General features: G+C 41.2%; 1 protein-coding gene across 2 annotated transcripts in view; it reads left to right on the forward strand.

Annotated features, from left to right (window-relative positions):
- FRMD4B (FERM domain containing 4B) overlaps positions 1 to 26,829 on the forward strand; it is a 320,241-nt gene that overhangs the window by 89,866 nt on the left and 203,546 nt on the right. For both annotated transcript variants that reach the window (XM_040628575.1, XM_040628574.1), the window contains exon 2: positions 7,073 to 7,199. The gene's annotated coding sequence lies outside the window, so the exon portion shown is untranslated. The remainder of the gene's footprint in view (positions 1 to 7,072; positions 7,200 to 26,829) is intronic.

Raw genomic sequence — 26,829 nt, forward strand, 5'->3', positions numbered from 1 at the left:
ATTTATTTTTATTTTTTAAGATTTATTTTTATTTTTTAAGATTTTATTTTATTTTAGAGAATGGGGAGGGGCAGAGGGAGAGGAGAGAGAATCTCAAGCAGCCTCCACTCTAAGTGCAGAGCCCCCACGCAGGGCTGGATCCCACGACCCCAAGATCATGACCTGAGCCAAAATCAAGAGTCAGACGCCCAACTGACTGAGCCACCCAGGCACCCCCCAATCTAACTATGTTTGAATGTGCAATTCAGCGGCATTAAATACATTCACAGTGTTGTGAGACCATCAGCACCATCCAGCTCCAGACCTTTTTCGTCATTCCAAATTGAAACTCTACGCCCGTAAACCATAAGTTCCATTCCTCAGTCCCCTTGTCCTCTGATAACCTCCATTCTACTCTGCGTCTCTGTGCATTTGACAACTCTAGGGACCCCAGACAAGCGGCATCCTACAATATTTGTCCTTTTGCATCTGGCTTTATTCCACTTGCCGTAGTGTTTCTGAGATTCACCCACAATGTACCACGTATCAGGATTCCATTCTCTTTAAAAATGAATACTGTGCCGTTGTATGTATACACCACATTCTGTTTATCTGCTTCTGTGTCAGTGGACACTTTGGGTTAGTTCTGTCTTTGGGCTACTGTGAACACTATAACATAGAATGCAGCTATGAACAGGTGTACAACTGTCTGTCCAAGTCCCTGCTTTCAGTTCCTTGGGATATATACCCAGAAGTAGAATTCCTGGATCTTATGGTAATTCTACGTTAAATTTTTTAAGGAACTTCCTAACCAGAACTTCCCACGATGGCTGCACCATTTTACATTCCCATCTGCAATGCACAAGGGTTCCAACTTTTCTACGTTTTCACCAATACTTGTTATTTTTCATTTTTTAAAATAGCCCACCTAATGGATATGAAGTGGTATCTTATTGTGGCTTTGTCTGACACTTCTCATAATGAGTGTTAAGAAAGCATCATACATGGCTTCTGTCCAATTGTTTGATCCGTGATACCCATGGTTTGAGTATTTCTGCATTTTCCTAAATGCCTTCCATGGAACACAGGTCCTAATACAAGCTTCTGGATTTGGGGGCTCGGGGGACACGAGGTGGGAGAGATTAAACTGAGAAACAATGCACAAAAAAAGAAAGAAAGAAAGAAAAAAAACCCAACAACCTTCAGCAAAGTCAGATCAAGTACATATTGGCAAATTCAATACAGAAGTGTGCGTCGGTATCCTGACTCCCCATTCCTTGGGAGCTATTCGTTCTTTCAAGTCTCACACCATGCTGAGAATGATTCTGGTATTTAAAGGTAGGCATCTTTGTATACAAGTGACCCATAAAAGAAAGCCAACTCTTTCACGTGGTACTCACACACAAGTTTATCTGTTGCAACTTTGGAGGAAAACTGGCCATATGGATGATGGTGTGCGATGGTGGACTCTATGGTGTGGCACTTTCCTTAAGGGATCCCCAGTGTTTATTGTGACCAAACACAGTTCTCACTTTGAGCTGACTCTAGAAATCACTTCCCACGCAAGATGCAATTTTACCGTATGTCCTCCCCTTGAAGTTTGAAATATATATTTTCCAGACCCCGAAAAGTCCTACAATAAAGAGACCCAACCAACATAGTTTAAAGCAGGAGTTGGCGAGCTGTCTCTGTGAAGGGCCAGATAGTAAATACTTTTGGTCTTGTGTCTCTGGTGCAGCCATTCAACCTTGGAATCATAGCTCCAGAGCAACCATAGACAGTCTTTAAATGACTAGATGTGGCTGTGTGCCAAAAACACTTACTTGCAGAAACAGGCAGCAGGCTGGAGTTAATTCACAGGCGGTAGTTTTCTAACCCCTGGTTTAGACCGTCGTGACCAAAGTTTGTTGCATCATGACCCTTCCCTCCTTTATTTTTTTTAAATGTAAAGCCTGTAGTAGACCCTTAGATTCCTGAATTCAAATATTGGAGGGTTTTAAATCTTCCGAGTGGCACTGAAAGTTGATGGCGTGTAGCAGCGTTGTCACCTTCTAGTACTTGGGTTTGCATTGCTGTGGCACCGGAAGTAGTTATGTAGTGGGTGGTCTGGCCTTAATTGTGTTTTACGATTCATATGTTGAAGCTCTGACCCCCTAATATTTCAGAATGTCACTATATTTGGAAATAAAGCCTTTGAAGAGGTGAGTAAGTTAAAATGAGGCTTTTAGAGCAATCTTGAAGAACAACAAAACGGGAGGTATCGCAATCCCGTATGTCAAGATACACTACAACGCTGTAGTAATCAAGATAGTATGTTACTGGCACAAAAGTAGCTACATAGATCAATGGAACAGGATAGAGAGCCCAGAAATAAACCCATGATTATATGGTCAATTAATCTGTGACAAAGGAGGCAAGAATCTTTCCAATAGGAAAAAGACCATCTCTCCAACAAATGGTGTTGGGGAAATTGGACAGCTACATGCAAAAGAATGAAACTGGACCACTTTCTTACACCAGACACAACAATAAAATGGACTAAAAGCTAAATGTGAGACCTGAAACCATAAGATTCTTAGAAGAAAACATAGGCAGTAATCTCTTTGACAGCAGCCATAGAAACGTTTTTCTAGATGTCTCCTTTGGCAAGGGAAACAAAAGCAAATTAAACTATTGGGACCACCCCCAAAATAAAAAGCTTTTGCACAGTGAAGGAAACCAGTAACAAAGCAAAAAGACAACCTACCGAATGGGAGAAGATGTTTGCAAATGATGTATCCAATAAGGAGTTAATATCCAAACTATATAAAGAATTTATACAACTCAACACCCAAAAATGAAATAATCCCATTTTAAAATAGGCAGAGGACTATGCATAAACATTTTTCCAAAGATAACATACAGATGGCCAACAAACACATGAGAAGATACTCAAATTCACTAATCATCAGGAAAATGCAAAGCAAAACCACAATGTGATATCAACTTACACTTGTCAGAATGGCTAACATCAACAACTTGAGAAATAACAAGTGTTGGCGAGGATGTGCAGAATAATGAACCCTTGTGCACTGTTGGTGGGAATGCAAACTGGTGCAGCCACTGTGGAAAACAGTATGGATGTCCCACAAAAAAATTAAAAATCGAATTATCATATGATCCAGTAATTCCACTACTGAGTATGTATCTAAATTAAACAAAAACATGAATTTAAAAAGATACATGCACCCTTGTTTATTGCAACATTATTTATAATAGCCAAGATATGGAAGCAACTCAAGTGCCCATCAATAGATGAATGGATAAAGAAGATGTGGTATATATATGCAATAGAATATTACTCAGCCATAAAAAAGAATGAAATCTTGCCTTTTTCAACAATATGAATGGATCTAGAGGTTATAATTCTAAGTGAAATAAGTCAATTAGTGAGAGACAAGTACCATATAATTTCACTCATCTGTGGAATTTAAGAAACAAAACAAATGAGGAAAGAAAGAAAAGAGACAAACAAACAAAAAAATACTAACACTAAATTATAGAGAACAAACAGATGATTTCCAGAGGGCAGTTGGGTGGGGAATGGGTCACAGAGGGGAAGGGGATTAAGAGTATACTTATTGTGATGAGCACTGAGTCATGTATAGAATTGTCGAATCATACTTTATGCACATGAAACTCGTAATACTGTATGTTAATTATATATGAATTAAAAAAAATAAAATGTGGCTTTTAGGCTGTCAGGGTGGCCCTCATTCAATCTAACTGGTGTCCTTATACGAAGAGGACATTTGGACCCAATAAGAGACACCAGGGATGTACACAGACAGAGAAAAGACATGTGAAGAGGCAGCAAGAGGGCAGCCACCTGCAAGAGAAGGAGAGAGGCTTAGAAGAAACCACCCTTCCGGCCATCTTGATCTTGGGCTTCTAGCCTCCAGAACTGTGAAGGCTGTTCGAGCCGCCCAGTATATGGCATTTGTTATGACAGCCTAAGTACACTGGTACGGAGGTGATCATTATCTCATCCGCCCTAACTTGCTGAGACCTTGAACTTCTTTGCTTACCGTCAGGTACTTAATATCACAAGTATCCTTCACTGCATTTTATGGGGAAGTTACATGATATGCTCTAATTGCATTTGCATATTTGGTATATACAAAGATCTTAAAGACATATCCTTCATAAATGTTACCAGTTATTGTTGAAAATATTCCCATAATGCTTTTAGCTTACTTCTCGTCCCTTCTTTTCTTTAGTCTCCTTGTAAATACTATCCATTCTGTTTCTATTCCTGGGCTCTGGAGTTTTCAAATAGATGCATATTTCCTGGGTTTATAGTTGCTGCTCATCACTGGCAAGAAGTCAGTGTGCATCAGGCCATGGAATCAAAGAACTTACTAGCTATTGTAGATAATGCTGCTATAAACACAAGGGCATATATGCTGCTATAAATGTAGGGGTGCATTTATCCCTTTGAATTCGTGTTTTTGTATTTTTGGGTAAACACCCAGTAGTGTGATTCCTGGATTGTAGAGTAGTTCTATTTTTCACTTTTTGAAGAACCTCTATACTGTTTTCTGCAGTGGCTGTAGGAGTTTGCACTCCAAAAGTCCATCAATAGATGAATGGATAAAGAAGATGTGGTATAAATGTGTGTGTGTGTGTGTATTTGTGTAATGGAATATTATTCTGCCATAAAAAAGAATGAAATTTTGCTATTTGCAAGGACACAGATGGAGCCAGAGAGTATTATACTAGGTGAAATAAGTCAGAGAAAGACAAATACCATACAATTTCACTCATATGTGGAATTTAAGAAACAAAACGAATGAACAAAGGCAAAAAAAGAGCCCAATCAAGAACCAGACTCTTAATGATAGAGAACAAACTGCTGGTTACCAGACGGGAGGTGGGTGGGGGGATGGGGGAAGTAGGAGATGGGGATGAAGGCGTGCTCTTGTGATGAGTACCGGGGATGTCTGGAAGTGCTGGATCGTGATATCGTACACCTGAAGCTAGTATGACACTGTATATTAAGTATACAGGAATTAAAATTAAGAAAAGAAAAAGAAACGACAAAGAACTCACTAGCTGTGTGTGACCTCAGACAAGGTATCATATTTCCCCAACTCGGTTTCCTCGTCTTCATAATATAATAATACCTATACGATTTTCAGAGCTCCTGGAAGCATCAGCCGCAATGTAAGTGATATGCCCCCCACCCTGTATGGCTTATGGTGGGCACTCAATAATTATTTGCCCTTCTAGGCAATTGGGAAATACCTGTTTCTCTCTTTTCTGTCCTTGTTTTGTTTTTTTTTTTTTTTAAGATTTATTTATTTATTTTAGAGAGAGCAAGCGTGAGTAGGGGGAGGGGCAGAAGGAGAGAATCTTCAAGCAGACTCCTCCCTTAGCGTGAAGCCTAATGCAGGGCTTAATCTCATGATCCTGAGATCATGACCTGAGCCAAAATCATGAGTCAGCCACCTAACTGACTAAACCCCTCAGGAGCCCCTCTCTTTTCTGCCCTTGTGATCTGAGCTGCCATCAACTGTGTAGTTTTGTTAACACTAAAGAAGTAAGTAAGTAGTTTCCTTATATATGATGCTAGATGCTGCTTGTTCTATCATTATTTATAAGGCTTAACCCCTCAAGGAACTTGTGTTACCTGATGGACACATGAAAGTTTCAGAGAGATGTTTCAATAAAGCAGAAAATGTACTGAGTCATTGACCTGCCAGTTCTCCCTCTATATCTTTCTACAAGTCACCTTCTCTCTCTCTGAGCCTCATTTATCTTACCTATAGAGTGGAGCCTGGGACTAGACCATACCTCTAGTATATTCTAAACCCAGTATTTTACCTTGAAGCCATGGGGACTAAGGAGGTGACTGGATGTGAGGGGTCTTCATTCTGATTTGGTGCTACCCAAACCATTACCCTAGCCCCACGGCTACACTCCATCAACATGCGATCCCAACTATTTAAATTTAATTTTGTTAGCATTTTAATATTTAATGTAAAATACCTTACATAAAATTAGCATCTTATTAGCTTTAAGATTCAAAGATAAGTGAACTATCTTGTTTCCCAAAATAGATCTATTTTTGTCCTCAAAGGATACCAAAAATATCGCCTGCAGGAAACTCCCACCCTAAACCACGCCGTCATTGTGGTGGAGCTCCTTGAACATCTGGTTCCTGTTAGAAAAGATGAATGTGTCATATGGCATGAGTAAGGAGACATGGGCAAAGGTGCCGATGAGCAAACCGTACCGAGGTCTTTCTGCTTCCTGCTGCCATCTTCCACTTCACACCTGTGTCCTTGTCCAGGCAGAGCTGAGGGGCAGGTGGAATGGGGAGGTGCCGTGGGGATGGTCCGACAGTTGAATTTTATTTACCCACATGGCAAAACAGTGAATGCCACACCTGCTGCTTCTGCCCTCCTGTCCAGTTTTTACACACTGGTGTGTGTGAAACAGTTCGGCCCATAGTTGACAAGGAGAAGCGCACTTCTTGACTTCAGGAGAGTGTCTGAGGAATAGCTGTTTCCCTTTCTCTTATAGGGAAAATGACAAATACATATAAATGAGCGTCTTATGGCACAACACACACACTAAATTTCATCAGTATTCATGACGTGCATTTCCTTCTTTCCACAACTGACAGCTGTTAAAAATGATATTGGGGAGTGCTATCCTGGTTCCGGTAATTCTGGAACATGGATTCTGAGGTGAGGTGTTATTGATTTCTCCCACTTTCACAGCCCCGATTTTACAACCGCCTGGAGATAAGTTTTAGCCCTGCAGAATCTCCCCGCCAGAGAGAGGGACACCATCTATTCAGTGAAATGCATTATGTAAGAAGCCATATCAGTACCAGATCTCTAGCTGTTGAGAGTAACCTCGATCTCATTTATATTTTGAGATGGCTGTCTTTTAAATGTCATTAGGTAAATTTCTAAAACTGTGATTAAACTGTAGCCAGCCAAGGGAAAATTAGAACTAAATTGGAAGTGTCGCCGGTCTGAGATCTCTAGTTCTTTCCTGTGTGCATACAGAAATTAAGGAGCCTCTCTTTTCTGTGTTACAGGCTTTGATGAGAAATCCAGAAGAAAGAATGTGTGAAAGAAAAAGATGACATCTGTCCATGGCAAACCAAATCCGAAGATTATTACAGTGAAAACGAACAGAGGTCAAGAGAATACTTACTAGTAAAGGTAAGTGGACATCTCTGCAAATGCTGAACTGTGATGGTTAGAACAGGAAAGTGGGTTTCTACATGTCCGTGTGTGAGTGTACATTAACTTGTCAAACACGGATAGGCGAGGATAGGAGAGGGTACATGATCCAATCTACATCAAAATATTTGTGTTCCAGCGATGAGGAAGAAAATTAGTTACCCGCAGTTAGCTCCCTATTCTCAAATGAAAGCTAAATGCCCCAAAGTTGAATAATAGACTTAGCTTTTATAAAGGGATTCGCTTCTCAGACAGCAAAACAAACAAAAGCTAAAATAAGCACTGTACTAACTATGCTGTGCCATTGACATATTTCCTACAATATATTTCTGACACTTCACACTCTCAGTGGTAACACTTGACCAGCGAAATCCAGTGGGCAGTTGAGCAAGCTAGTGGTTGATTATTTTCACGCAGGCGATGATTTTCAGCCTTAGCTTTGTTGTAGTGAGGTGTGCTTCGTACCTTTGGTGTTAATACTGTGGGGTTTTTTGCCCCATTTCCAACTGCTTTTTATAATACAATAAGAGGGGAAATGAAATATCTCCTCAGAGCAGCGCCATGGAAACCAGACTGCCAGCCAGATAGGCAGCCCCACCATATGCTATCTCAGGACGTTTCTTCATTCGCTGATCTCAGAAGTCTGTATTTGACACACAAAGGTGATTTGAAGGACACTGATGTATCACGTGCAGTAGTATGAGCTGTGCACAGCGAGAATGTACCCAGTTAAGGACAGCATTTACACGGTCTCTCAAAATGCTTCCTTGGGTGGAAATAAACAGTTGGATTGCAATGTCCACATGCCTTCTGGGGAAGGCTGTCATCTAGCAGTCAAGGAAACGGACTCAAGATTCTTGCTCTGCCACTGACCACGTCTATGACTATGGTCAAAATGATTAATCTTCCTTTGCCTCATTTTTTTGAGTAGATGAGGATGAGTAGATGAAACGAGTGAATAGATAGAAAGCACTTGGAAGAATGGTGAGCACAAACAAGTGCTCAGTAGTTAGTAGCTGATTTTATCATTGAGCAAAGTAGAGTGTCCTTCAGGGATGGAAATTTCTGTTGTTTGATTTTGCGGAGCCTTAAAGATGGAGGGGACGTGGGGGGGAGACCACGTCTAACCCTGGGCTTGTAGGCACTGTCCACGCCGCTATCACAGGGACCTGCGAGGTTAAGGATGAAAGTACATCTGAGAGCATCTCTCAAACTCGTAGTCATTTGGGTACTTTGAGAAGACTCAGAGAATATAAACTTAAGTGATGTAGGATCTTAAATTATAAATCAGGTCATCTCAGACTCTTGGCTGCAATCTGTAAGTCATGGCATGATCTGGCCGTGGCTGCTTATCTCCACCCTCTCCCTCTTAGCATTCTGGACTCACTCATACCTTCTTCCTGTCCGTCTAAATCACACCATCTCTGGGGCGCCTGGGTGGCTCAGTCATTGGGCGTCTGCCTTCAGCTCAGGGCATGATCCGAGGGTCCTGGGATCGAGCCCCGCATCAGGCTCATCCACTGGGAGCCTGCTTCTTCCTCTCCCACTCCCCCTGCCTGTGTTCCCTCTCTCGCTGGCTGTCTCTCTCTCTGTCAAATAAATAAAATCTTTAAAAAAAAAATCACACCATCTCTTTTGCACACACTATCTGTGTGACCCACTACCCGTGAGCCTTTGCGCCCACTATCTGGCATAGCCTTCATGCCCTCCCTCCCTGCTCCTGACCCCTTTGCATGTTCTTTTCTGTCTCAGACCTGTCTGCTAAAGAGAACCCCCACCCACTGACATTGTCTCCCAAAAATATCACCCCTACAGACATTCTTGTCAACTAGTAACTATGACAGCATTTTTGTCCATATCCTCGCAATAAGGAGCATTCAAAATTCTTTTCGTCCTTGCCAGTCTGACAGGTGATGAGCTTGCCTATTTAAAGTAGGTAGAAGAGAGGGGCGCCTGGGTGGCCCAGTCAGTTAAGCATCTGCCTTCAGCTTGGGTCGTGATCCCAGGGTCCTGGGATCAAGTCCCACATCAGGCTCCCTACTCATCGGGGAATCTGCTTCTCTCTATCCCTCTGCCCCTCCCCTCTGCTCATGTTCTCATTCTCTCTCTCAAATGAATAAATAAAAAAATAAAAAATACATAAAGTAGGTAACAGAGAGGATGCACAGATCAGCAAAGAGGGCAGCCCTTAACCATTCATTCACTCATCGTCAGAGCCTGTCTCCTTTATGACACTCATTCTTACTGAGAATTCTTTTCTTTATTTCGTTCTTCAGTTATTTTTCCTACCTGCCTTACTGGCCTGTAAGTTCTTCAGGGGCCAGGCTGGTGTTTTCATGATAATATTCTGGGATCCTGGACTGGCAACTGCTGTGGATGATGTACTTGGAAACCATTCTGGGAGTGACAGAATGAATGAGAGAGACAGGGTCCCTGATCTCAGGAGCACAGGTCTCGTCATTGAGGCGGATGATTGCTTTACAGGGCTAGAAATTCAGAATTAGAGCAAGGAGATAATCAGTGGGCCTCAAAAAAAAATTAGTCTCGTAGGGGCAGGAGCGAGATTCTAAATGCTAACTGATCAACACAAATAAGGACCACCTTGACCAGGTATAGACCCGTAGTGCTGGGGAGGGTATTTACCCTTCATGTGCTGGATTGTATGGAAGTGGGTGGGGTTGAAGGGTGGGGCTCAGGGCAGTGATCATTTGCCCACCACTATGGAGAAAATTTTAGTATTTTAATATCGAGCGCAGCTGCATATATGCATTGCTGCTGAATATCAGCGCCGATTATAGTGTACCTTGTTTAAATAACCAAGTGTACCTGTCAGACTGGCAAGGATGAAAAAAATTCTAAATACCGCTTGTGGGAAAGACATGGACAAAAAGGCTCTCATAGTTACTGTTGATGAGACTGTCAGTCGGGGCAATATTTTTGGAAGCTAACTTGGCAGTATTTATCAAAATGTTAAATGCACATTTCTGTGAACCAGATAATAGAACTTTATCTTCCAGGAAAACTGGTACGAATACAAAATGCTGTATGTACAAGTGAGATCGCTCTAGTGTTGTTTTAATAGCAAAAATACGGGGGCGGTTTATGTATCTATTAATAGAAGAGTAGTAAATAAGTGATGGCATTTCCATCCAGTAGAACAATGTGGCCCATGAAATGTGTCAAGTAAAAGGGGAAATCAGGCCGAAATTGTGTCTGTTAGGATCATGTTTGTTGAAAGCAAATGAACACAACCCTAAGTGTCCATCGGCAGATGGGTGGATAAGCAAAATCTGGTCTTCAATGGAATATTCTTTAGCCATAAAGAGGAATGAAGTTCTGATACATGCTACAACATGGATGAACCTTGAAAACATTATGCTAAGTGACACATAAGGACAAACATTGTATGATTCAACTTAAGTGAATTGTCTGGAATAGGCAAATTCGTAGAGCAAGTAGAAATTACCAGGAGCTGGGACGAGGGAGGAATGGGGGGTAAGTGATTAATGGCTACTGTTTGAGGTGCTGAAAAAGTTTTGGAGATAGATGGTGGTGATGGTTGCACAACATCGTGACTGTAATTAATGCCAATGAATTGTACACTTAAAAATGTTGAAAATGGGGCGCCTGGGTGGCACAGTGGTTAAGCATCTGCCTTCGGCTCAGGGCGTGATCCTGGCGTTATGGGATCGAGCCCCACATCAGGCTCCTCCGCTGGGAGCCTGCTTCTTCCTCTCCCACTCCCCCTGCTTGTGTTCCCTCTCTCGCTGGCTGTCTCTATCTCTGTCAAATGAATAAATAAAATCTTTTTTTAAAAAAATGATGAAAATGGCCCTGAAAATGGTGAAAATGGCAGATTTATGTCCTATCTATTTTATCAGAATTTTTTTAAACTTGAAAGAAAAAGCAAACCAAAAAGAAAAGCAGGCACGCGCACACGTGCGCACACACACACACACGCACATGCATGCCCACAGGCACCATATAGTCTGGAAAGATACCTGCAGGTTGTTGACAGTGATTGTCTAACAGATGAAATGAGGGGCAGAGCAGAGAGAAGAAAATTTTGTCCTATATACTTGTGTATCTTTTTGCACTTTTCACAGTCAGCATATATTTTAAAATTTTTTGAATTGAAGGGGTTTTTTTTCAGTCATCCTGACCGGTAGTAAAACCCTGGAGTTGGTACAATATTCTAGTTTGCAATCATCCTGACCTGTAGTAAAACCCTGGAGTCAGTACAATATTCTAGTTTGCAATCAAAACAATCCTGAAAGGTCTGTTTACAATCGAACGTGTTTACATCTCATATCTCTGTGCAATGTGTAACCTGGAGTGCGAATTTAATTACAGTTTAGAACACAAAATCGTTTTCCTTTTCTAGATTAAATTACATCTTGTGGAAAACAGGCTCTTGCTATAGAAAGAATTTGGTCTTATCTCTCCCTCAATGAAGACGGGCTCCTCCATCTAGTAATTTCCTGCAAAGCCAGATGCTTCTAGTTGTGGTTTTATATCCCCTTTGCTGGAAAAGCATCTAAAGCATGTTGGCTGTTCAAAATTAGCCTCAATATGAGAACACCTAGAAATGTTTATGCATAACAAGAGGTTTTTCTAAAACCCTAATAAAATTCCCTAAAAATGGAATGGGTTCCCCCATTTTACAAAATGTTTAAACCCTACAACGTGGTCATACATTTATGTAAGTAGAGAGAATGTATGGAAGGATGTGCCCCCCAGACTATTCATGTTAGTGGCCTCGAGGAAATGATCTCATGGATGGTGCCAGATGAGAGGAGATTCTTTATATACTTGTACATTGTTTAATTGTTACAACTAAGGGCTTTTCTTAGTAGCTTCCTGAAGGTATAACTGACCAGCACTAAACTGCACATATTCAAAGTGGAAAATTTCGGGGGTGCTTCGTGGCTCAGTCAGTAGCTCATGAAACTCTTGATCTCGGGATCATGAGTTTGAGCCCCAGGTTGAGTGTAGAGTTTACTTTAAAAAATAAATAAAAATAAAGTGCAAAATTTGAGGGAAAAATGTAACTACATGAGGAGAGGGATGTTAACTAAATTTATTTTGGTAATATTTTTACAATAAGTTTATGGCAAGTCACTGTGCTGTACACCTTAAACTTATACAGAGCTGTGTGTCACTGATGTCTCAAGAAAACAAAAAATATAATATATAATGGAATATTACTCAGCCATCAAAAAGAATGAAATCCCGCCATTTGCAATGACATGGATGGAGCTAGAGTGTATTATGCGAAGCAGAATAAGTCAGAGAAAGACAAATACCGTATGATTTCACTCATATATGGAATTTAAGAAACAAAACAGATGAACATGGAGAAGGGAAAAAAAAAAGAGGGAAGCAAACCATAGGAGGCTCTTAACTATAGAGAACAAACTGAGGGTTGCTGGGGGGGGGGGATGGGCTAGCTGGGTGATGGGGATTAAAGAGGACACTTGTGATGAGCACCGGGTGTTGTATGAAAGTGACGAATCACTAAATTCTTCTCCTGAAACCAATAATATGCTATATGCTAACTAACTAGAATTTAAATAAAAATTTGAAACAAACAAACAAAAAAGAAAACAAACAAAAAGGCAAAGAGACGGAAGGAAGAATGATGGAACTGACAACATATTTTCAAATATAATTAAGAAAGAGGATCCTCTGAGAACCATAAGTGTCTTATTTTCTATTGCATGTTCAGCACTGTTTTGGCAATAAAATAAAGCAGCAGCTTAGAGCTGAGAAGCCAAAAACATAAAGTGGACAGTTTGATAAGTTTTGACACATGCTTATACTCATGAAGCCATCACCATAATCAAGTTAATGAAAACATCCATTGTTCCCAAAAGTCTCCTCATGCACCTTTGTCATCCCCCCTCCTACCTAGCCCCTCTCTTGCCCCAGGCAGCCACTGATCTTGTTTCTATCACTGTATATTAGTTTGCGTTTCCTACAGTTTTATATAAATGAAATCCTACACTACAAATCATTTAGTCGGGCATCTTTCACTCAGCATAATTATTTTGAGATTTGTCCGTGCTGTAGTATTATAGATGGTCCATTCCTTTTTATTGTTGAGTTGAATTCCATTATATGAATTATCTCCATTTGTGTATTTATTCACCATTGGTGGACATTTCAATTGTTTCTAGTTTTTCACTATTACAAATAATGCTACTACGAATATTCATGTGTAAACCTTTATGTGGATATAGAGAGGAGTGGAATGGCTGGATCGTATGGTAAGTGTATGTCTAACTTTTTGGGAAATTGCCAAACGGTTTTCTAAAGTGGTTGTACAATTTTACACCCCCACCTGCACTGAGAGAGAGTTCCAGTTCCTTCTCATTCTTGTCAGTACTTGGTATGACCAGTCTTTTTCCGTTTCATCCATTCTAATAGGTACGTACTAGTGACTCCATGTGGTTTTAACTTGCATTTCCCTAAAGACAACTGATGCTAAATATCTTTTCATGTTCCAACTTGCCATCTGTGTATCTTCTCAGTGAACTGTCTGATTCAATCTTTTGTGCATTTCTTAAAAAATTGGATGTTTTGTTTTCTTATTGAATTTTGAGAATTCTTTATATATTCTGGATGCAAGCCCTTTCTCAAATGTATGCTTTGCAAATACTTTCTCCCAGTGTCTAGCTTCTTTTCTCTTTTTCTCAATGTTGTCTTTTGAAGGGCAGAGGTTTTTATTTATTTATTTATTTATTTATTTATTATTATTATTTAAGATTTTATTTGTTTGAGAAAGAGAACGCAAGTGGGGGGGGGTGGGAGGCAGAGGGAGCCCCCTGAGCAGGGAGCCTGATTGGGCTCCATCTCAGGACCCTGAGATCATGATCTGAGGGCAGATGCTTAACCGACTGAGCCACTCAGGTGCCCTAAAGGGCAGAGGTTTTTAGTGTGTTTAATTTGTTTTAATTTGAGTTATTACAGTGAGGGACATTTAAAGATATTTGTCAGCCCTAGTAATTTTTACATTTAGATACTCACCCTACGTGATAGCAGGCATACTAAAACACACACATACCCCACATTAAAGAAAATTTTTTGCTCTGTTCCTTTTTTAAAGACTTTTTTATTCTGATTTTGAAATTGTTTCCTTCAAGAAACTCATTTAGTTTATTATTGGCTGTAACTCTTCAAGACTCATCCTGTACCCTTGATGATTCATGCCAAGTAAAAACGTAACTTGAAATTATTTTAAAACATAAGGTAACTTAATATAAACTACAATTTATCAACTAACAAAGTTTGACAATATGTTGATTTTTGTGGATATTAATGTAAATGTTTTTTACTTTATATTGGGTAGTTTTCATATTTAGAAGGCAGTAAGTTTGTTTGCTTGTTTTTCAGATCTAGAATAATCTTTCTAGGCCCCTGGAAAATGTGTAGCTTCTAGACTTTGTATAAGACAGTCTGGTTAAATTACATTTTAGGAAAAATATAATACTTAATAAATTAAAATAAATAGAAAACTTTTTTTCCCTTCCAAGCAAGAAATTACTTTAAAATCATCAAAGATGTATATGAGGAGGGCCTGGGTGGCTCAGTCGTTAAGCGTCTGCCTTCTGCTCAGGGCGTGATCCTGGAGTTCTGGGATCGAGCCTCACATCAGGCTCTTCCCATGGAAGCCTGCTTCTTCCTCTCCCACCCCCCTGCTTGTGTTCCCTCTCTCGCTGGCTGTCTCTCTCTCTGTCAAATAAATAAATAAAATCTTTAAAAAAAAAAAAGATGTATATGAATATAGGAAAATCTAAATGTCAAATGAATGCTAGGGATTAAAATATGTGCCCTTCCTATGGAAGTCTGCTTTAAAGCCATTTAAAAATGTTAAATACTCAACATCACTGATGATTAGGAAAATGCAAATCAAATCCCACAATAAGATAACACTTCACGTCCATTAGGGTGGCCAGTGTGTGTGTGTGTGTGTATTTCTAATAAGTGTTGGTGAGACTGGTCGGAAATTGGAATCCTGTGCACTGTTGGTGGGAATGTAAAATGGTGCAGCCCCTGTGGAAAACGGTACAGTGATTCTTCAAAATGTTAAACTAGAATTACCGTATGAACCAGCAATTCTACCCCGGAGTGTATACCTAAAAGCATTGTAAACAGAGACTTCCTGAAGAGGCATTTGTACACCAGTGTTGATAGCATTATTCACAATAACCACTGGTAGAAACAAGCCAGACATCCATTGACAGGTGACTTGATAAACAAAATGTGGTATATACATTCAGTGGACTATTATTCAGGAATAATAAGGAATGAAATTCTGACACATGGTACAATATGGAAGACCCTTGAAGACTTCTGCTAAGTGAAGTAAACCAGACACAACACGACAAATATTGTATGATTCCATTTATATGAGGTTGCTAGAGTAGTCAAATTCATAGAGACAGAAGGCGGAATGATGGTTGCCAGCGGCTGGAGGGAAGGCGAAATGAGGAGTCACTGCTTAGTGGATACAGAGTGTCATTTTGTCATGATGAAAATGTTCTGGAGTTAGGTGGTGGTGATGATGGCCCAGCAAGATAAACGTACTTAATACCACAGAACTGTACACTTAAAAATGGTTAGAAGGGGAAGTTTTCTCATATGTACGTTTTACCACAACTGTAAAAAACATTAAGAGGAAAAATTTCCAAGTATTTCCAAATTAAAAAAGTTAATAGCTAAAATATCAGCCTGATACTTTTAGTGATAGCCCAAATTTCTTAATGGTCTCATGGCCCAAAATGAAAGAACAATATTTTTAAAGGGAAAAAATTATTTTCCTTTTAAATGATGCTTCATACTTCAGACTTCAGTAGTGCAGATTCAGAAACACAAATTACTAGCCGACTGCCAGGCATTCTTTTAAGACTTTACATGTCTTAACTCATTTACTCTTCAACAGAACTAGGACAGACTGTTATTTCCAGTTCAGAGATGAAGAAAGACGTTGAGAACAGGGAGGTTATGTAACATGCCCAAGGTTACACAGCGGGTGAGAGGTACGCTGGTTGTCAAACACCAGAAATATGGCTTCAGAGCCCACAGTGTGTTTTCCCATCTAGTCACTATAAAGAGCTGTAGTATCAGGAGAGCTGTCTATAAACTGCTATCATTTCTAGAATTTCTACTGGATAGTTTTACCTGAAAAACTTGAGTGTATTGACACTCTATTAGCTTTTCTTTGGCAAAAGATTGTGACTTAAAATACGTAAATATGTTCTCTCCAACTGGAAATTATCCTTTACCATTTACCCAGCTTTTATTAATGCCAATCTTGAAGGAGATGCACGAAAATGCTATACATAAAAATGTGAGATTTCTAGGTTTTATCAGGGAAAAGCTCTGGAAAGGAAATCTCCATATTGGAAGAAAACATGACCTTATATCCTTTCCTTGCCCCTAAGATTCATGTCTCCCAACATGGTAGGTTAATTTTAAAAATAATCACATCTGTATTCAAATAAGTTTTGGAAATCCTGAATTAAAAGGAGTTAGAATTTCTTTACCGTGGGACTTCTTAGGCACTTAACATACTAACAAATATGGTGAATTGCCAAGAAAAGAAAACCATATGTATAACATATGTATAACATATTAAATAATATATGTTTCCCAGAATTCTTTTACCACTACTTCTCCCATGGAAAATCATGAGCAGGGAGTGCTTCCTGGAACACTTTTGGGCATCTTGGACATACTAGGGATTTTCCAAACCTACCAGCAGGGGGCAGTTCCCCCCCATTTATATTCTGACAAACCTTAACCAAAACTTTCTTTATTTTCCCTCAGCACACATGAGACAGGCTGACATTTTCCAAGCAGACTTTGCTAAAGACTTTCAAGAGATAAGAAAAGAAATAAGAAACCCAAGAAATAGTAATTCCTGAAGAAATAGCAAATCTGCCAAACTCTCCTGGGCCAGTATGGAATACAAGTTCTCAGCCATATTGCTTGCATTTTTTCCCCTCCTGTTTCTCACCCAAGTGACCTTTCTGTCATCTTGACTCCCAAGAGTATCTATGAGCTTATCTTCTCACAACTAAGGATAAATTCCATAGACCCTTGTGTTTTTACAGCTCAAATTATTTTCTAATTTAAAAGTCCCAGGTCTGCACTGTGATCTTTCCTCTCAGTCCTGGTTGGCAGCTCTGAGGTACCTCTGTGGTGAGGAACAGATATGGCAGTTCCATAAATGTTCTAGTCATGGCTAAATGTGCAGTAAACGGATCACCCTCATGTCCTTTGCCAGGGCAAACGTTATTAATCAGCAAAGCTTTGTGCTTTCTTTGTAGAACTCAGAACCAGTCTCACAGCCCTTCCTGACACTGGGCTCCAGGTCGGCATTATTACCAATGGGCTGCTGCTAACGTGAGGGGGAAAATTCTCTCGTCCAAGCCTAGGATATAAATTCCATCCACTTCTGGAAACTCCTGTGGCGACTCTCTCAGATGAATGTAATCTCCAGTAACCTCTACCCAAAACACCACACACAAACACACACACACACACACACACACACACAGGTTTTTAAAAGTCTATTTTAGATCCACAATAATGAAAGTCTCTGTTATAAGCCCATCAGAGCCTAATCCATACCTGATCTCTAGCGCATTGCACAAATACCACACATTATTGGAAGAAGAGTGTTGTTACATCCCAGTATGTTCCAGAGGCTCCAAACTTGGCCCATGCTGTTGTTTAACTTCTGATTGGTATTGATATCATGTGCTTATGCCCCATTTTGGTTAGCATGTCCTTGGAGTTGCCTTTGTACGAGCTGCTCAGGAAACAGCCTGTGCTTTCTGCGGAACTTCCGCAACTGTCAGGCATAAAAAGGCCTAACCTGTTATGGTCGGCTTTGAAGCTAATTGTCATGCGGCTTTTGGGGTTTTTTTCCTTTTCTTATAATGCTGGAAGCTTATTTTAGCCTTCAAGAATAAGAGGAACAATACAGGGGCGCCTGGGTGTCTCAGTCAGTTAAGTGTCTGCTTTCGGTTCAGCTGGTGATCCTGGAGTTCTGGGATCAAGCTCTCCATCGAGCTCCACATTGCATCGGGCTCCCTGCTCGGCAGGAACTCTGCTTGTCCCTCTCTCCCGTCCCCCAGCTTATGCTCTCTCTCTCTCTCTCTCTCAAATAAATAAATAAAATCTTACAAAAAAAAAAAAAAAAAAAGAGGAGCCATACAGTGTAGACACTAAGCTTGAACTCTGGGGTTAGTTGGGGTTCCACTCTTTGCTACACACTTAAATTTCATTAAAGCCTTTGGTGAGTTACTTAATGCCTCCAAGCCTTCTGAAAAATAAGGGCAATAATAATACCTATCTTGTTGTGGTTCATTTATAAGATAAATGTCATTGTGTCTCTACTTTGTACCAAGTACCAGTAGCATTGGGTGGATTTAATGGGATGAGACATTTAACTCATTCACCAACCTCCAAAACGATACTATTGTTACTTCTCTTGTAAAGTACTGCTGTTTCAGCTGAAGTCCTCATGAAAGGTGGGGGCAAAAGGAGGCCATGGCTCTTGAATTCCAAATTGATTAGACATGAAATTTAGGGGGAAGACCAGCAGAGTCAGTATTTAAGTTTTAAATTATGCCAGCGGGGTGAACTTCCCCCAGCGGCCAGTGGGGGGTGCTGTGGGCACAGAGTTACTACAGGACTGCCACACCGGGTTTGGGGCGGAAAGGTCCTGCTTCCCCTCAGGGGAGTGGGGCTCAACGTGGTGAGCAGCAAGTTCACCTTTGCTGCGAATTCTCTAGGTTCTGTTTCCTGTTAAATATAACTCCACCCACATTCTAAGGACAGCAGAGTTAATTCACATGTACTAGACGTCCTCGCTGACCTATACGCTTTTGCAATGAAAACGATGTGCTCAAGGAAGCGTGAGGCGGCCGCGACACTGATACATGGGGTAATTGTTAAGAGAGCATTATGGAAATACTATAAATGAGAAATTAACTGCTGAAGAGAGATGGTAACACTGCGGAAAACAGTAAGACAAGGGAATCTTGGAAAGCACTAGCACGTCTGCCACCTTCCCATTGTTCAAAGTCCCAGTCTGGCCACAGTGGCCAAGTTCTAATTACCAAATGGTGACGTTACTATCGACAGCATCTCTGATGTTTTTATATTGCTTTTATTTGGTTTGTGGTGTTGAATCTCATGTTCATTCTTTTAGCCTTGCCTCTTATAATCAGCTTCAGAAATGAATCCAGTCCACCTGAGCAAATTTCACATTCATCTTTTGATGTTCAAAAGAGCTGGTTTTTATTCCAAATATGAATTTCCAGGTTAGGATTTAAGGTAGTCAACATATGTCTTTTATCAATTCATTTGTCTTATAAAAATAGTTCTACTTCTGACATTTTGATAAGAGAAATATTGTTATCTCGTTTGTTTAATATTTATTCTTGATTATCAATGAAGTCGAGGATTTTTTCTTCGATTTATTAGCCATTTATGTATCTTAGGAAAATTGCATATTACCATTGTTCTTTTTCTGTCAATTTGTTTATTACATTAATAGATCAAGAAGGAAATCATTGATTCGGGGGTGACAGACCAAAGTACAAGTCATGGGTGTTAATGATACAGTCCGGATGGGGGCGCCTGGGTGGCACAGCGGTTAACTGTCTGCCTTCGGCTCAGGGCGTGATCCCGGAGTTCTGAGATCGAGCCCCACATCAGGCTCCTCCGCTATGAGCCTGCTTCTTCCTCTTCCACTCCCCCTGCTTGTGTTCCCTCTCTCGCTGTCTGTCTCTATCTCTGTCAAATAAATAAATAAAATCTTAAAAAAAAAAAAAAGATACAATCCGGATCACAAAGCCGTGGCAAACAATTGGAGGTGACCGCTCAGCTCCTACCTGATCTTTGTAGTTAGATGTTGTGTCTTGGCGTCTCCTTCTTGGAGTCAATGTGGAGCTCACAGATGGCTGGTTCGTCTTTCTGAGGTGCGTATGGTCTCTGGGAGCCCTGTGGCAGGTTACAGGGTGCTGGGAGAGAGTCTCTGCAATCCATGCAGAGCTCATAGAAGAGGTGGGTGGTGCTGCTTGACAATCCTCCTGGAGAGAAGGCAGCAGGGCCATTTGTCTGTGAAGGAGCACAGCTCAGCCTAAGAAAGGGAGATGCATAATTCTTCCACCAGCCGGGGCATTGACTGAATCATATGCATTTCTGTATCTTGCACTCTGGGCACATGTTGGTTGGGATGCTGGTCGAATAAGTTACAAGTGATTCCGTCTGCCAGTCTGCCAAAATACCCTTCAGGTAGTTGAGTCCTTTTACAGAGAAAAGTTTTGTGATGTAAAAAAGTGTGATATAATAACAAAAGTGCTTATTTGTTAATGCAGTAAAGAGCAAGGTCTGGTGTATGGTAATTTCAAACTAGTCAGGAGTGTGGACAATATTCGGGGATATAGGCAATCACGGTAATGTGATGGAAGAATAGCTGTGATTTCTATTGAGACTGAGTGACCCGTTCTGCTAATATATCTGTAGTTGGTTACTTATATTCATAACTGAGGGAATGCTGATTTTTAAGTAGACGTGAGCGAAAAAAATTTTTTTAGTTTAAACATTTTTTAAATTTACACTTATCCAAGTTCCATTCTTGAATTCCGAACAAGGATCCCCTGGGAGTCAGGGACCCCTGACTGAAATCCCTTGATCTCTGGCTGGTGGGGGCAAACGCTGACTACACAGGGCCATGGAGGAATTGTTTGAGGTGCTGGAACTGCTCAGTCTTCATTATGATGGTCCTTAAATTACTCAAAAATGAGGACTTTCACATATAAAAATGAGAACTGAAAGAGAGAGAGGGAGGGAGGAAGGAAAAGGAGAGAGGAAGGAAGACAGAGAAATGGAAAGAGAAAGTTGAGTTATGAGTTGCATATTGCTGCTAACAGAAGCAACTCCTGTAAAAATTCCTTTTGTATTGGAGGTGGGTTTCTTCCACAATTATCCAGTGCTTTCTGGAGAGTCAGTGTAGCTGCAGTGGTCAGGGGAAAAAGGACTCGGAACAAGACTTCCCAGGTTTAAATCCTGGCTCTGCCAGTTATTAGGGGCAAGTCACATGACCTCTCTCTCAGTTTTATCATCTTAAATGAGGGTGGTAATAATGGGGCCTACCTCATATGATTATTTGGGTATTAAATGGGTTACCGTATTTAAAGTTGATTATTAGAATAGTGTCTGGCATCTAGTAAGCACCATAATGTCATCTAATATTTAGAAATGCTTGGGGAAGAAGCCAAGCTCATGATGAACTCAGTCAATGCCAGCAATGGTGTCAGCAATCACAGAAAGACTGTTTGGTCAGGAGAAGTTAGTCATTAACAAAAAACGATGTGTTTATGTGTCCATAACACACATCAGCTTACTTGTTACTATTCTTCTAAATGCATTTGAACCTTTTTTTTTTTTTTTTGGCTGTGCCTGCAGCTCACTTCTCAGTTGTATCAACTCCCAACATCCTCTTCCTTTTCCAAATCACGTCCCCTGTTGGACCACCTCACATATTGTGCTTCCAGAGGACAAAGCCAGTGCCTTTTATGCAACGTTTGCAAATGAAAATCACACCGGTAATAAAGGGGCCAGGTCTCCTATAAAACCCTGGTTGACTTGACCATGAATGCTTAGGTCGAGGTTATTAAAGATGACTGATATTTAATATCATTCAGATAGTCTACAAAACTGTGTTGAATATTTACAACACGGCAAAGTGTTCACCTGCCAGGTTTCCAACAGAATCCTGCTGGGATTTTAGTCCAGGAGTGTTTTACTAGTGGGAGCACAGTGTGTGAGCTTTCAAATCATCTGCACGTGAAGAATTTATTGAAAATAGGTTTCTCTGCCATATACCAGGCCACAGCCCATTTATCTGGAGAACCAGAAACTGGGGAATCATGGAAACCTAAAATCATGAAATAATCCCAAAACTTCATTTAAAGTAATTTTCAACCTTCCTCTGTAAACCCTAAAGACAATTTATAAGGAGAAAGGACATATGGGATATCAGAACAATTTCTTTTTAATGTCAGTAAAAATACAGACAGTCTGTTCTTTTTTTTTTTTTGTCTAGTTCTGTTGTATAAAGTTGCCATGAACACTGAATTAGCAAATGCTGAACCAGCTCCTGGGGAAAATACAGGGTTAGGTTCTTGTGAATCTCTGGTCACAACATTCTCATTAACCAATTAACATATAACCTTGGTTTATGTGTGTTTCTGTTTCAAGGCACTTTATTGGCTGTATATTGTGGATCCATTAACACTGAACTCATGGTCAACAGAACTGTAACTCACAGCTGAATGAAACTTACCCAACACACACATTTTCTCCATAAGGCGCATCGTAGTTTTCTTATTCTTAGGAACACTAACCAGCATTTCAGTGCTATGCTTTGGGACCATTTTAAACAGCAGAGTCACCAGCAAAAAGCACAAAAAGGCAAAATACATTGTGCTAAAAAGACCCTGAAGAGGACACCTGTTTATGGTACGAGCACTGAAATTAGAAGGCAGGCTGTCATCTTTGTGGACCTTAGCTGGGGCCTTGCTCAAGCCGCGACTCCCATGTGTTGCCCCCTGCACCTGGCTGAGAATGACTATAAGTGCAGCACATGTTTGATTTCGGGTTTGCAAGTAAATTTTAGCAAGTAGGTGAATTTGCAAATATGGAATCCATGAATAATGAGGATCGGTTTATAAATAAAAAGAGCAAAAAAGAACCTATGGGGTCTGACCCTCTCCATTCCTGAACAGCATTAGCTAAGTATAGAACTTCCATTGGATAAATGCCCATTGAATCGTATACCTGGACCAGAGCACAGCCCTCCCTGGCTCAAAGCCCACCGATCTCTCCATCGGAGAGCTTGTAGAACTTGGTGAGGGGTCAGCAAACTCCAGCCTGTGGGCCAAATCCCTCATGCTGCCTGTTTTGGTATGGTCCCAAGCTAAGAAAGGGTTTTTGTTTTGTTTTGTTTTGTTTTGTTCTCTCTCTCTCTCTTTCAAATGGATAAGGGGAAAAATCAAAGGAAGACTATTGCATGACACTTGAAAATTGTATGAAATTTAGATGTTGGTGTCCGAAGGTGATATTTTATTGGAACACAGCCCATGAGCATTGGTTTATGCCCTGTTGATGACTGCTTTCGTGTCATGCGGCAGAGATGTTCACTTGCCGCAGAAACAACGTCCACAAAGCTGAAAACGTTTCCTGTCTGGTCCTTTATAGAAAAATTTAATGACCTGGGATCCGAAAACTTTGCTAGTGGTCACCATGTGGGGTCTTGCACAGGCGATTAAAAGCTCTGCGTGGCAGGAAAACTTTATCTAGCAGAGGAGGAGGTAAGTTTTAGGCAACAGAATTAGGGCTTTTCCCTTCCTCAACCCCATGTCCTCCTTTTCCGACAAGGTTAAGTTTCAAATTGCTATTAATTAAGTAACTCAGGAATTTACTTCACATGTTGAAGCAGATTAGAAGCTCTCAGCTTGTTTCTGTTAACAAATCTGTTTTAGTTATTTTAAAGATTTATTAATTTATTTGACTCAGAGAGAGAGGGAGAGAGAACGTGAACAAGGGAGCGGCAGGCAGAGAGAGAAGCAGGTTTCCCGCTGAGCAGGGAGCCCGATGTGGGACTTGATCCCAGCCTAAGGCAGACGCTTAACCAACTGAGCCACCCAGGCATTCCAATAAATCTGTTTTAAACTGATTTAAATGCAACTGGAGGAAATTCATCAAGGAGAAGTAAAAATGATGACTCCAAACTTTTTGCTTTGGAATTATGCCGTCAAATTCCGGAAGCCTAGTTTCCTACCAATTAAGAAAGTACGGGGTGCCTGGTTGGTTCAGTCGGTTGGGTGTCCAACTCTTGATTTCCACTCAGGTCATGATCTCGAGGTTGGAATCAGGCCCCACATCAGGCTCCATGCTCAGCGAGGAGTCGGCTTCTCTTCTTCCCCTTCCGTCCCTCCCCTCCCCCAAAATAAAAAAAGAAAAGTACAGTTCATTTTATTTTGTCTGTATTTGGAGTTTTAACAGCTGAAAGTTGTCTGTCTTAGCTTGGGACCATACCAAAACAGGCAGCATGAGGGATTTGGTCCATAGGCTGGAGTTTGCTGACCCCTCACCAAGTTCTGCAAGCTCTCCGATGGAGAGATCGATGGGCTTTGAGCCAGGGAGGGCTGTGCTCTCGTCCAGGTATACGATTCAATGGGCATTTATCCAATGGAAGTTCTATACTTAGCTAATGCTGTTCAGGAATGGAGAGGGTCAGACCCCATAGGTTCTTTTTTGCTCTTTTTCTTATTTATAAACCGATCCTCATTATTCATGGATTCCATATTTGCAAATTCACCTACTTGCTAAATCATTTAGACCAAAACTATCCAAGAGAATTTCTGCGTGGCCGGGCATGTCCTTTTTTCTGCATTATCCAATATGGTAGCCACTAATACATGTGGCTGTTGATCATTTGAAATGTGGCTGGTAGGACCGAGGAGCTGAATTTTTAATTTTTGTTCAGTTGTAATTAAGTTGAAATAGCCACCTGCAGAACTCTTATGTACCTTATGGAGCAGGTTGCATTTAGACTTAAGGTGACGAACTGGCCAGCAAGCTTCTTAAGTTTGCCTTGAATAGGGTTTTTAAGGCGTTTGGATTTGTTGCCAACATTTAAGGATTGGGGGATTTTATATAAAGACCCAAATTCTGGCTTCTTGTGGGGAATAGATGTATCTGGAGATACCAGGGATGCCCTTTCTGGACAAGATATGAGATCTCCAGTCCCCACTGCTCCCTATTGTCCTATACAGAGCCCACTGCGTCATTTTCGTTACCTGCTTGGTCTCTATCGGCATTCTAATGTGCAATTGCTAATCTAATTCAACCCCCGAATTTTCGTGTGGGAAACTAAAGCCCAGAGACAATAAGTCCCTTACCCAAAGTCGTCTGGTAATTAGCAGTAATTAAGAGCCCAACTGGCTCACACCAGCATCCAGGTCCCTGGCCAGTGCTCTTTTTACTGCAGAGCCCTGATTGAAATCTCTGGGTGTGTATGGGCAGTCGAAGAGGCAGCACCACCCAGTGCCTGGGTGTGTCTGAGCTGCACTCATAAGCCTTATTCTCCTCTACTTCCAGGCCATGGAGAGGTTGGACATTGGGTGAGTGAGGTCTCTGCTTTCCTCCCATCTGGGCTGACTCAGTGAGAGTCACAATGGGCAGTGAGGGCGTGGAAGGGATATAGGCCTGAACTTTCCCTGGCCATTTCCCTCCCTGACTTCCTGTCTCATTGTTTACCGTTGACGTTTCCAACCGTTGTTGTCAATGGTGGCGCATCTGAGAGCCCATTGTTGGCTGTTTATCCTACCTTGTGTCTCTGCAGTCCCTCTGCTGGTTTGGGTCCACCTTTCTTTTTCCGAAGGCCTTTTGACTGATCTCTGAAGTCCTAGTCAATTAAATCTTGGGACAAAACACTTAAACGCACAAAGAAAGCTTTTGAAATAGTCTTTCACAGAATGAGAGTTCAATTTTATTGAGCATTTCTCTGTTCTCTCGTCCTGCTCAGGTCCAGGATAATTCAGAAAGAGGAGGTTTAGCTTGGTGACTTCGGGAACATATTCACCTGGGTTTGAGTCCTTGCTCTGCCAGTTGCCAGATCAGTGACCCTGGGCAAAAATCCCTTAAGCTCCTGGACCTGAATTTCCTCGAATGTTAAAGTACCTACTTCCTAGGGCTGTGGGTGAGGAATAAATCTGCTAATGAATGTAAAGTAGAAAAAAGCATGGCGCCTGTGACATAACGAGTGCTCCGTGCATGGAAAGGATGGAGCATTCATTTTTTACCACGCCCCTTTCCATACATCTTACATTCTTTCTCTAGAGAGGGATCTGCCCTGTTCATCAGGCCACACCCCTTCTGACCTCCTTCCCTGGGGTTACCTTGTTATAAACTCAGCAGATCAACTATCTCGACCCATTTTAACCCCAAACTTCTTTTCCTACAGTGCATTCTCCAAGTTCTGCTCTGTGTACTCTGCATGGAAACTTCCATTTACTACTTGATTCTGGACTTAGAAAGCTCTCTTGCCTCCTTCTTCCAAGTGTGGAGCCGGAGCTGGCATTCATGTACTTCGGCCATCTTGCATACTGGGGAATGGGCACCAGTGATTCTTGCCTGCCCAGGATCCAGGTCCTCTTCTCCTGAGAGAACCCCTCCCAGTTAGCCTTTAGGCTTAGGTGAGGCTCCTCCCCCAGTCTTTTCTGGTATGAAGTTTGGACATGCGACTTAAGCCTGGCCAATCAGAGCCGGGGAAGAAGAACTGAATGACTCCTGTTGGAATTACTAGGAAACAGAATCTCTCTTTCCATAGGAGTTGCTCAACTATTTGGATACAAGCTTGGCCCTGCTAGTGGCCACCTCTGGTTCCCGTGGGAAGCAAGAGGGACATCCATACTCAGGAGAGAGAACTGAGAGACAGAGAGGGACAGAGTCCAGTGCATCGGTGTCTGAAGGCCGATACCCCTGGGCTTTGCAGGTGTGTGAGCCGGTAAACTCCCCTACA

Source organism: Ursus maritimus, unplaced genomic scaffold (assembly GCF_017311325.1).
Source record: "Ursus maritimus isolate PB19 unplaced genomic scaffold, ASM1731132v1 scaffold_14, whole genome shotgun sequence".
Lineage (NCBI taxonomy): Eukaryota > Metazoa > Chordata > Mammalia > Carnivora > Ursidae > Ursus > Ursus maritimus.